This window comes from Calliphora vicina, chromosome 5 (genome assembly GCF_958450345.1).
Source record: "Calliphora vicina chromosome 5, idCalVici1.1, whole genome shotgun sequence".
NCBI lineage: Eukaryota > Metazoa > Arthropoda > Insecta > Diptera > Calliphoridae > Calliphora > Calliphora vicina.
This window is the reverse complement of record NC_088784.1, coordinates 35,829,477-35,843,036: the sequence shown is the minus strand read 5'-3', so window position 1 is coordinate 35,843,036 and position 13,560 is coordinate 35,829,477. Positions and strand designations below refer to the sequence as shown.

Here is a 13,560-nt window from a genome sequence, read left to right as displayed (position 1 = left end):
TTTAAAAGTTATAAAGCCTTATAACTATAAAATTGTAATGTAGGGCACCTTAATGAGCCAATTCATTACAAAAACTAAAAATTGTTGCACACAAAAATAAAGCTCGGACATTTTTCTTTTAAACTGTGTTGTCCTCAAAAGTAATGAAAATTGTGGATCTTGACAAAGTTATGAATAAAACTTAAAAAAAGGCCGACAAACCCGATTTTTGGCAAAAACTCGATTTGAGCGACCTCTAAACCACTTCCGAAAAATCTGAAAAAAATCTCAAAAATAGTCTACCCTATAAGCTTGAGCATAATTTGAAAGCTTATGAAAATAAGAAAAAAAAATTTTTTTGGGTATATTGTTATTTTTTCATGATCACTGAAAGAAATATTTGGATTGTTTAATATATTTCGAACTTTAAAAAATTATTGAAGTTTTGGCTGGTTTTTTTCCTCAATTTACTTCTGGGTATAAATTTTTGCAGATTTGAAATGATTTTAATCAAGAAAACGTAACAAAATAAGAAAAAAAATATTAATGAGCTATGATAATATGTAGCAGACAATTTGATTTAGATTGTTTACTTGATTATTGTTAACAAATAAAGCTTTACAAATATTGCCAACTTTTATTTAGTTCACCAAACTTTTCTTTCACTGGAGCTCTCTTTCGTTCTCCAACACAAATACAGATATTTGGTTTCTCTCGAAATTTTAAGAATAGTATCGTCCAACCTTTTATCCAGAATAGTACATTCCGAACCTATTCATGTTTCTTCTTTAGATTATTTAGGACGTCAAAGTCCCTACAAAAAATTAGTGAGTTTTGATAAGGGATTTTGTGAAATTTTTAAATCTTGGGAAGTTAAGGATTCTATTGAGTACTTATAATCTTATATTGTAATGATCAAAGCTGTTGCGAACACGACAATTTTATTCCTCTAGTTTTTATCATAAATGGATTTACTAGTACAGGAAAATCCCGGTATAACGACTCTCACTTTAACGAAAATCCGATTTAACGCACGGTCAAATTCGTAACATTGACTACCTTATATAACGAACGTTTCAAAAATTGTATGCTCGATATAACGAATGGTGAGAAAAAACAAACAAAATCAAACAAACAACTAAATTTTTAACATTGATAACCTTATATAGCGAACTTTTCGAATATTGAACGCTCAATATAACGAACAGAAATTATAAAAAAACAAAAGTATAACGAATGTAAAAATAAGAAAATAAGTCGTTACAGTACCGTTTTCAATGGTTACTCTCTTTAAAAATAGGTGCTGTAATTTTCTATAGTGGTTTTAATTGCTTGTTTCACAATATCGAATGAAAGATTTCGTTCGCATTCTAAGCGAAAGATAACTGATTCGTTCATATAAACATGAAATTAGGGAATCCAAAATCAGCTTTCTTTCGCTTAGAATGCGAACGATATCTTCATATTCAATATTGTGAAACAGGCAATAATTGTGAAAGTGTTCATGTGAATTGAATATGGGAAACCCTAGAAGAATTTCATTGAAAGAAAAAGTAAAAAATTTAAATGAATGAACGAAATATGGAATAACAAAGTTCTCAACATTTTGAAGAAAAAAAACAAAAATTTTATCGTGACTAAGTGTTTCCTGTAAATTATCTTCATACAAATTAAGTCGAAACCTCAGTTTAATTTTCAACAGGTTAAATCATTATCAGAATCGAAATCCCTTACAATGAAGGCTTTATTAATACGATATTCATTCCTCGATTTTGACGATATTCATTCCTCCTAATGTCACACAGCTCATCCAACCTAGGGATTAAAACGCCATACGTTTAGTTAAATTCCGATACAGAAAAAGTTGTCCAAAATTAAAACAAAAAACATCTCGATATTACGAATTTTTCAATTTAACGAATGGGCCTGACAACATATCGTTCGTTATACCGGGATTTGCCTGTATATAGTTTGAATTTAAAAACGTACACTGACACCATCGAATTTTTCGAGAAATTTTTGAAAACTTTTTAATATTTCTACACAAATCTATGATAAATCTATTAACTAGTTGTAGATGATTAGGCGTTAAAATCGTTGACATTGTAATTTATTGTTGATGTGCAGGAATGTTAATAATATATTGAATGTCAAATCAGTTTAATGTGGCGGATTCAAAGACTGATTTAATCGACCTGAGAGAGAGAGAGCATTGTCGTGGTAATGAACAGCTTTACCGTATTGCTCTATATATTTCTATGAGGTCTTAATGTTATTATGGCTACGAAAACACAGACTACTTTTGTTGGGTTCGTCTTGAAGACTGAGATTTGGAATAAAGATCCATAAATGTTTCCAATTTTATACAATAGCAGACAATTATCAGCATCAAGAATTTCAGTCAACCATGTATTTGTTTAAAATAATTTTGAAATGTTTTAAATTTAAGAATGCCGTTATCATATTTCAGAAAAAACAGAGGAATTATATGTGACAACTTCGGAATCAGTAGAGATATTTAGTTAAATAAAATTTCTAAAAATTACGTATAGGCGTTTTTTGCAGCAAAACGATGATAATTATTACAATTAAGTAGTAGGGTATCACAAATTAAACTCATATATCTGGCAAAATTTAAAACTTTTGTTTTATTTTTTCTATTTTTTAATTATGTTTATAAATATGAAAAGTATGTACATATGTATGTATTGTATAAATAATCGTTTTAAATAAATTTACCTTCAACTAGATTTTATAGCTGCTAAGTGGAGTGAGTGACTGACTGACGTACGAACTATTTATGTGTAACTAGCTACTTCGACGGTGTTGACTTTGTTGTTGCACTTTTAATTATCTCACGTTGCTCGCTATTATTTTAGTATAAAACTAAATAAATTTTATTTATTTATTTATTTTTTACAACAGATGAATATTTCTAGGTAAACAGCTTCTTTTGGAATTTGTTTGTTTGCCGCAAACAACTTTTATTTGGTTTGATATAATTTGATTTCTTTTTTATTTATTTTTTTCTTTTAAATCCCAGCTTTATTTGTGCTCACTAATGCTCGCTCTCTTACACACAATTTGAATATTTTTTTTGAATATTTTTTTCTTTTTTTGGTTTCTGTTGTTGTATATTCCCAAAAGATTCACTTTTTCTTTATATTTTTTTGTTTGGTATTTATTTTTTTTATATTTAAATATTTTTATTAATAAGGTCGTGGACGTTGCTGCCTGCTATAGTTGTGCTTGATATTTTCTTTGTGTTTTAAATGAATTTATTTGTTAAATACAAATAATTTCTAATTTATTTTTTTTTTTTTTTGTTATAAATTTGTTTGTTTTGTTGCATTTAATTAAACAGAAAACTAAGTTGTTGTCTACTCGTATCACTTTAATACTTATATTATCTATGAATGTATGTCTTCTGTTTTGCTTTTAAGAATTCATAATGTGTACGAGGAGTACGAGCGAGTGAGTGAGTGAGTTTTGAGAAATACTATTTAAGAAAAGACCTAAATATATTTTCACTTTACCGCTATACAATTTTCCCCGTTTTCCGCTTTTACTTCTTTTTGTTTTCTTTTCCGAAGAAACACGTCTATCGCTGGAGAGTCGCCGCGCACAACTGATCTTGTTTGGTGTGAGATGCGTAACATGTAACTTTGGTTGGGGTTTTCGATTCGAAGTGAAAGCTTAAAGTTTTTAACTGCTTGGAGCATATGAAAAGTAAAGCTTATGTTTTGAGCATGAACATTTATTTACGGTTATCTCTGTTTACAATAAATCAATAAGAGAGCACAAGCTATTGAGCTATAATTGTAAAGTGTTTTTTTGTTTATTCTCTTTCACTGTTAACTGATCGCTATGGGGAAAATGAGTTGATTGGATACCAATGTATTATTATTGTTTTATTTTAATCAAAAAATATGAAAAACATTTAAATGTATCAGTTTTTAACTCTTTGGCAACGCGTGTATGTAGTGCTGCCAACTAAATTACACATAAATTTGTTTTTATATAGATATGGGTCAACCACAAAGAGAAAGTCTAAAATATGTAATTTGCATATTTGCTTTTTTGGAACCCATTCGTGTAGTGTTGCCAAGAGAACTACAACAATAGTTTTTATTTATTTGCGAACATCTAATAAATTTGTATAACCTTAACCATGAGGTGCAAGTGCAAATTCTAGGGCATCCCAATTTTTCGATTTATTCCTTGTTCGAATTAAACAAATAACTCGAATAAGAAATTTAAAAATTAATCGAATAATTTAAATGTTTTAAATAAAGTAAAATATTTACGTAAAATCGACTCAAGTTGTACGTAAAGTCGATTCTTCTAAAGCCACCTTTAATAACATTAAACGTAATGTTTCATCTTATAAGTATTTTGTTTGAAATCAATTTAATTTTAATTAGTATTATTTAGTTTAACATGAAGAATAGCCAATAATTTCCAAATATACTCCGTGGTTAATACATAATTACGATTCTAGCAATATTTCAGCTTCATATTTTTATATTACAGCCGCCCGTCGCACAGTGGGGGATCTGAAAAAAGTGGAAATAAATATGTAACTTCTAAACGAATAAGCCGATTTTAATAAAACTTCCCATGGATATAGAGAAGGTGTTGATAAGTTTAAGTTTTGAATTTCGGCTTATAACACCTAGGGGGCGACGAGCTACAATGACCAAATTGGGGCACCTCGGGTATATCAAAAATTAAAAATTATTTAAAAGATTTTTATATATATGGAATCTAGTAGACGAGATCTAAAAATATTGCTTTAGCCATATATTATCTCTTATAGATTACGAGTTATTCGCATTTGAAAAGTAAAATTTTATGTTTTTTACCTACCTTGGTCCAATTCTTTCCCGATTTTCTTAAAGTACCTTTTTTTTGAATTAACAACAAATTTATTAATAATCATAAGAAAAAACTGTTTAAAAACCTTTACTGAGTCAAAAGTTATGTGTATTCAAACTTAAAAAAAATATTTCGCCATTTTTGTTTTCGAAAAAAGTACTTACAATTATTTTAAATTGTACAGAAAATAAGAAAAAGATAAATAATGTGTTTATATTTTTCTGAAAGATAACATCCTTTGAAATATTATAAAAGCAAACTAATATCCAAATCCGTATTATTACGTGGTCCGGAGCCTTGCGAAGTAGACCTATTTTCTATGTAAATTTCAACTTTAGACAACATGTTCTCTAATCACATAGCTGCTTTCAAAAACTTAAGACCTGTTTTATATGTTCCAATGTGTTCTCCAATATTGCGGAAAGGGATTTCAAGGGACTTGGTGTCTCCAATAGATCAAAAAATCCCAATTTTGGGATTTTTGAAAAGTTTTTTTGGGAATTGTGGTATTGTCATTAACAATTTGTAAATATCTCTTCTGCTTTAGGATTTGGATCAATAGTTTCTACATAAGTGTAAAATTTCATTAAAAACGAATCATACACAAAACTTTTATTTTTATTTTTATTTTCAAAAAAAGTCAGTTACCATTTTTTATTCCCATATTTTTGAAAAAAGTCTTCTATAATTTTTTTAATTCTGAGAAATTTTGTACATTATATATCCTAAACGTTGATATATAATATGTATATCTTTTCCTCCTCTATAGCCATAGGTATTTTTATTAAAATCCTACTCGAATTTCTTGATAACAGCGGGTCCAAATATAGCCCGATTTTCTCAATATTTATTTGATTGTACTAACAACAAATGTATATTTCAAACAAAAAAAGGAACTATTTAAAATTCTTGACTGACTCCAAAATTATATGCATTTGAATTTAAAAATTAAAAAATTCTATTTTTCGCTAGTTTTTGGGAAAAAGTACTTTTATTCTTTTTAAGTTATCTAAACAAATTTCTAAGAAAGAATTTATATTTTTGAAAAGCCAAATTTACATTAAATATTTTAAATAAAAAAACAAATCTGAAAATTGTTGATACCGATTGGACCAGGTCCATTAAAAAATTAAAAAATTTTTTATGTAAAATTCCACTTTAGGACAAAAATTCTCAAATCGCATAGTCTATATCAAAATATAGTAACCGATTTTAGATGGCCCAAAATGTTTTTATTTATTTCGGGATTACTGATTAAAAATTTCAAAATTTCAATAAAAAGCATTTTACATACATTACATACATTACAAAATTGGTAGACTTGCAAAAAATATGTTTATTGTTGTCCTAAGCAGTTTGGTATTGAAAATCAGCAAAATCGGTCAGTAGAACCAGAGCTATGAACCAAAATGTGAGACAACCTAAAAAAAATTTTACAATTTTCACATATTTTTTTTTATTTGTGTAAATATATTACAGATAGTACCATAAAACTTTACACACGTTATTTTTATAATAAAAGGACTAACTCTGGCGAAAATTATAAGAATCGGTCCATGATTTCTCCTAGCACCTATACAAATTTCTTCCCGAAATATGGTTATATGGTCTGTAAATGCCTTCAGAATTGCAGTATCCATACAAAATTCACCAAAAATAAGTTTCGTGCTAAAAGAAATCACAACACTAAATTTTTTGTGGATCGACCCATATTTGACCATAGCCCCCATATAAAGTTCAATTCAGCTATTAAGTTGAAATTCGTCATAAATAATCCCCATATATACCAAAATCGCTATAACTAATTCTATGATGATCGGCCTATAATTGGTTATAGCTCCCATATATATCAACCTAAAAATATGTATGCAGGTGGAGGGTATTTAAGATTCGGCAAAGCCGAATATACCGTTCCACGGTGGGGCAGAATCAAAATTTTTTGGAAATAAATCTGGCATTTCTAAATGGCTGGTCCGATCGGGATAAAATTTGAATTGGGCGTAGCCAAGGAGTATTTGAGTTTAAGTTATTAAAATGGGCCCGGCGTTATGGGGGCTCAAAGTAGGGTACCTTCGACATGTAAAATTTTTAAACACGTGCCATATTTTTGTTTCCAATCCGATTTCAAAGAATTTTATATTTTTGGAAATCGCTCGGATAGATCTTGAAAAAACATGCTTGCGTGTGCTATTTATCTCTTATAATTTCCTAGTTATAGGCATTTTAAAATTTAAATTTTAAAATTTTGCCATACCAAGGTCCGCTTTTTTAAAAATATAGGGCGCACTTTTGGACCGAATGGACTCGAATTTTTTTGTTAGTTAGATAACTAAATTACCAACAACATACAAAAGATTTCAGAGCAATATCGATTACGAATCCAAAAATAACCGATTTTCAATTTAAAAATTAAAAAAATAGCATATTTTTGCTGTTTTTGTGGACAAAAAGGTGACTTAACTCTTTTTTTATTAAAAAACAACTTTTTTTAAGAACATATTAGAATTTTATGTTTTTCTATAAAGTTTCTTTACGGAAAATATTTTGGTATAAAAAACATGTCCTATTTTTCGAACATGTCGGCCCTACGCACTTTGGAAATTGACCTGTTTTTTATCAAAATTTCATCTTTGGGCCACATGTTCTAAAATCCCAAAGCTGGGATCAGAAAACTGAAAGCAGTTTTGGAAACCCTGATGTGGTCCCTATTTATCCCTATAGTATTTTCCCAGCCCCGAAGGAAATGTGTACCCTATAGGCAAACTTGTAAAAAATACCATTTTTGGGATTTTCGCTGCAATTTTTAGGAATTGCGGGATTCCCTTTGACCTTTTGACAAGTTTTTTTACACCTTGTTATTTAGAATGAGAAACTTAATAAACCCTGAAAATTTCATTGAGTTTCGTTAATAAATAAAGATTTTATTACATATTACATATTCATTGAGTTTCTAAAACTAAAATTTATATCAAAATTTTAATAGGATTGCAAATATTAGGAACAATTTGATCCACATTTATACCGAGCTATATTTTTTTGTTTATATAAGTTAATTTTTGGTCTTACAAAAAAAATTTCAAGTCAATATCTCAATTAGATTCAAAAATATGGCACTTTAAAACTCCGTCCTTCAAAAATATTGCATTTTTTCATACTAAAGAATTTCTATAAATTTATGCAATACTGATGAGTCTATGTTTTTGTTGGTTAAGTGAGTGATGCTTTATATCTAGGACACCATGAGAGTTAAAGCCCCTTTTATGAGTTAAAGCAGACATCAATGGCGAGGTAATTTATTTTTCTGAAGATCAGGTTGCGGTAATTTAAACGTACCAAGTTAATGCGTGGCCAGCGTATTCTATTTTTGTCTTGACCTCAGGTCTCGCTTCTATACCACAGTTCTCTGAATATAGCTTGGTTCAACCAAACAGGTTAATATTATCTTACGATATTTTCAGATTTCATAGAAAATTCTCATAACGGTTCCTTCAAGCCATCTTCTTAACATTCCTAACACAATTCGCTAATATCTGGGCTACATAAGTTCAGGATACACCCCTCTTGTGTGCGCTATCCACCAAGGAAGTATATTCTTATATTGATTTAATATATGCATATAGGCCTTATTTGTAACCATACTGAACGACTCTGTCTGTCCGCCCACTTATTACTTCAATGTCATTACTTTCCCAATTGTAATGCATCTCGCAATTTGTCATCCTTCCATTTAGAAAGGCAATATCACCTAAATTTCGGTTACCAATAGTAAAAGGGTCAGAAAAGAAAGTCATTAGGTCTGCAGGGCAAAATAATGGGTAATTTGGTACTCAAGATGCACATATTTGACTCGGGCTCCGATTGAAATCACCTTAATATGTGATATATATTTGAATTGGAAGTGTATAGGAAATATTTTTTTCTGTGAAGTAACTTCAATTAAAATAGGGGACTTTTCAACTAATCAAAGAATGTGAAAAGTCGATATTAAACTCTACACTAAATGTATAATGTACTTGAAAGCATCAGGTGTTTGAAACTTAATAGGCAATAAATAATACCACAATTTAACCCTCCGTTAGTCGCAACTGATCTGGTTGATACAGGCAAACATTTTTTTAATGTAAATTTTTTTAAACACCATAAATTTTAAGCTATTTTTTGATAGAAATATATTTTTACTGCAATTTTATTTTTATTACTCTTTTAAATACTTTGAATTTAATATTGTTTTTATGTTTTCGAAATAAAAAGTGAAGAGATTATTTTCAAACGCGCCGTTTTTTATTGAAAATTATTGCGACTAACGGAGGGTAAAACTGAAACGGTCAAGATGTTGTACTTTGACTGTCATTTGACATTTCAGTCAGTTATAGTTGGATCCATGTATTATATAGATGTAAAACACTTGAATTTCAGTTGAACAAATTTATGCCAGTTTAAAAGATTTCGATCCAAATTTCTAATATATAATTCTATAAATCCTGTTACATTAAATGTATAAATTTGTAAAACTCCTGTAAACTGTCTTTGTATACAAAATTTACCATATCCTTGAACAATTTATTTAAAAAACTGTGCGATTATTACTTTCAGTCTTTTGTTATTTGCATTTGCTAACAACTAAAATTATGCTTTTTAACAAACAAATAAATGTAACTTTAAACTTTTGAATGGCATTTGATGTTTTCCCAAAAATAAATTCTCTTTTTACAACTTTTTTCTTTTTATGTCAAATCTTTTCTGTATCTCTCCTCTCCTTCTTACTGAATTGCATTTTAGGTTATTTTTTTTTTTTTTCGAAAACAAATTTTGAATCAACAAAATTTCATTCGTTGTTATTCTACAAAAATCATCTACTCAACATGCCCTTTCAGAATTAAAAGGTCGCTATTCTGTTCCAAAAATGCTGTTGGACATAAATGGGAATCAATTTTATAGCATTTTCAAAATTTCTAATTCAAACTTTTTAAATTCTACAAATTAAATCAAAATCTGAAAATTAAAACAACCCAATAAGCACTCAAAAATTTAATTTCAAGTGTTGGAAATTAAATTTGAATTCAATTTGAATTCCAGTCCATTATTCAATTATTTTTCAAGTCAAACATTATTTTTGAAATATTTCAATATTTTGTTAATTTATTCTTTTTTGTAAAACAAATAAAATTCATCAAATTAAAAAAAAATATTAAGAAACAATTGAATATAGATTAAACAATTTTTCTATCAAATCAAACATCAGTAAGTAAAATGCGAAAAAGCAATATGGAGTGTATAACAAATTCCTTCCTTATCACAGACTCGTCAGTAGATGAAACTCTTAATTATTTTGTTTTAGATTCCCAGAGGAAATCGAAAATAATAAAACTTCAGAATGTATCTCCAAAATCTTACAATGAGCTGATTTTTTTTAATTGATTTGTATTTTAATAATGTTTTTTTTTGCAAAATAAATAGAATCCAAAAAAATTTGAGATTAATTAATTAGAAAAATAAATCAAAGCTTGAATCCGATTATTTTTTCGACTTGAATTAAACAATAATTAAAGGATTGAATTAAACTGTATTTGAAAGCTTGAATTCAAGTATTATTCCTACTTGAATTGCATTTTAATTCAAGACTTGAACTCAACTGTATAAACACTGGAATGTTCGACTTGAATTCAAGTTTCCTTTTCACTGGAGAATGCTATTGAATTAAAGCGTAATACAAGTGTATTTCAACCCTTGAAATGTGAATGTATGACTGGAATTAAACTTGCTTTACACTTGAATTCCAGCGAAAATGCTTATTGGGAAACTTAAGCTTGAAGCAATGTTTGACAACAAACTTCAAAAGAAACAGCAGTTATTTTAAAAAACTCTAAATCGTTTTTACGATTTCTACCAAAGATTCCTCTTATTGTAAATACTAATCATGAAATCTTATGCAATCAGTTCTTATTATTGCAATTGTAATACGAGATCTATGTAATTGCTACAATTCTGTTTACTAACAACTTGCCACGTCTCTTCAATGTTACACACACTTTGCAACAAAATGATTCTTTTATCATGTTGTAAGTTGCAACTATTTTATTCTTACCCGTATTTTGTTTATTGTTTGTAACTTGGAAAATGTAGAAAAACTTAGCGTAAGTGCAGCATTTTTATTTGTATTTTGTATTAAAATAAAAACATCATGAAAATCAACAAAAATAACTTTTACAAGAAAATATGAATTCTAGCAGATGCAAGACCCTGATACGTAAGAATAGTTATCAAAAAAATATCTACTTACTTACAAAATAAGAGTTTCTAACAAAAGAAATGAAATCCAGCTGGTCTGAATTTTTTTTTACAGTGGGTCAAAGTTTTATTTTTTTGATCGAAGGGAGCATTATACTAATTGAAACAAATAATATAAGTTAATGTCTAAGAGAATTCTTATTATCAGAGTTATATTGTGGAATTTTATGGGGGTCATTTTCGTGGAAGATCTTAACCCTCTAGCTCCTCTCTTTATGGGTCATTTTGATCCGTTTTTCGAGAAAATAAAAAAAATCCTTTCAAAAAGGACATTTAAGGATCAAAATATTCTACGAAAATTTTTGACAGCAAATTTCAGTGGGGGTCACCAAAGATAGCAAAGTTGTAAATAAAGCTCTTTACGCTTAATTAACAAAATTACACGCCACCTTGGGTCTCACATTTTTTAAAAAAATCTCTAAAAATCTATTTTTTGCTGATTATAAGTTTATTCTACAAAAATTATCTACTCAACATGCCATTTAAGAATTATAGGGTCGCTATTCTGTTCCAATCAAAAGGTCTCAATTTGTTGGACGGAGGAATTTTTAAAACACGGAATTTTTTATTGTTTCTAGAAAGATAATTCCGAATATTTAACGATCCAGTTATAAATAATCCAGAAAATTTAATTTTAATAAATTTTTTGCAAAAAATCCAAATTTTATAACCAATTGCATTCAAATTTTCACAGTTGCAGTTCTACACCAAGTGCCACACTAATCCCAGCCACACTTTTAGAAATTCGAAAAAGAGTAAAAAAAATCCACCCAAATATTCATAAAAACGCTTCCACTAATCTTTCCCTAGCAGATTCAAATAAATAAATAAATTTTCTTTTCAAATTATGAAAATATCTTTTATATGTATGTATTTGTATTTTCTTTGTAATTTTCCACTTCCACTTTCGTGTAAATTGAATTTGTTGTTACAAATTGACTATCATTTGATTTACATATTTTACATAATTTTTACATATTGTCAAGATTTCCATTTACATGTGTTTGCAAGCATGTAATACGAGTACGAATACAATCGCTTCACTTCATACTTCCAGATGCAAAACGTTTGTTGCAATTGTTTATTGTTGCAGCATCAAAATGATACTGAACAATGTAGATAAATAGAAATTTACACACACTGGCATACACATGCAAATTCATATGTAAGTTGTTTATACAGCGGGACAAGGAAGAAGTAACCAAATCTTCAGAAGGGCCTTATTTTGACACCTAATTCAAATTAATATCCTGTTTTTATACCCATCATCAAAAAATATGGGGGTTTTATTGATTTTGTCATTGCGTTTGTAACACATCGAAATATTCATCACAGACCTACAATAGTTTATATATTCTGGGTCCTTATGAAATTCGAAGACGATCTATCTATGTATGTCCTTCCGTCAATCTGTTGAAAACACGATAGGAGCTAGTTGGCTGAAATTTTCCACAAATACTCTCTGTTGTTAAGGTTTGGTTGGTATTGAAAATGGAAAATATCGGTCCATGATTTCACCTAGCTCCCTAGGAATATTATTACATTTTTACCTTTTAATAACGGTGGTTTATTTCCTTTAAATAAACCGTATACTTTTGATTGCAAATAAAAGCAGTTTAGTAGTTTAAAAATTGCAACAACTCACAGTGGATTATATAAGGTGTGTGCATCGCATAATTTATTTTTGCAAATGTTTGAAATTAACCAAATGTTTGAAATTAACCATATCGTAAAGTTAAGATGTCAAGCAATAATTATTTGCAGAAATTTTAGTTATTATTCGAAAATGGCGACAGAACACACTACTATCGACTTTAAAGATTTGGGGAGTTAAAATTATACCATATTACAATTAAAAGGCTTACTTTTAATATCTACAATTATATTTTTAGAATTGTTATAACTTGTTGGAAAGGGTATCTTGTCCAGATTCTATTTTTATAATGAGTTTAGTATATATTGTTAGTTGATTTGAAATTTATTCATTTAAAATATATGTTTTTTGGCTCACCTACGCATCTTTGACTAGGATTTTAACTATTGTCGCCGATCTAGTTTTAACATAGAATTAAAGTTTAACATAGAAAAAATTTAAAATATTGTAAAAATTCAAACTTACATAATTTCATGAAATATTCAGGCATTTATAAAAGATTAATTCGATGCCTCTCCATAATTGGTTTAAATTTTGAAATCGGTCTAAAAATATGTGAGTTAGAGGTAATACACTCAGGTATCGTTTTATGCAATAGATGCGTTCCAAAAAAAAAAACGCATAAATTGAATTCGCATAAAACGATACTCTAGCTTCATATAAAATTTAATGATTCGTTCCAAAATTCTGAAAAACCGCATAAATTCAGATTTTAATTAAAAAATAAGAACAAAATCGCATAAAAAAATCAACAAAAATAT

At 28.5% G+C, this 13,560-nt stretch overlaps 1 protein-coding gene across 3 annotated transcripts in view; it reads right to left on the bottom strand.

Annotated features, from left to right (window-relative positions):
• LOC135959565 (sphingomyelin phosphodiesterase) overlaps positions 1 to 3,625 on the bottom strand; it is a 71,745-nt gene extending 68,120 nt beyond the window's left edge. For all 3 annotated transcript variants that reach the window (XM_065510504.1, XM_065510503.1, XM_065510505.1), the window contains exon 1: positions 2,719 to 3,625. The gene's annotated coding sequence lies outside the window, so the exon portion shown is untranslated. The remainder of the gene's footprint in view (positions 1 to 2,718) is intronic.
• Positions 3,626 to 13,560: the final 9,935 nt, after the last annotated feature.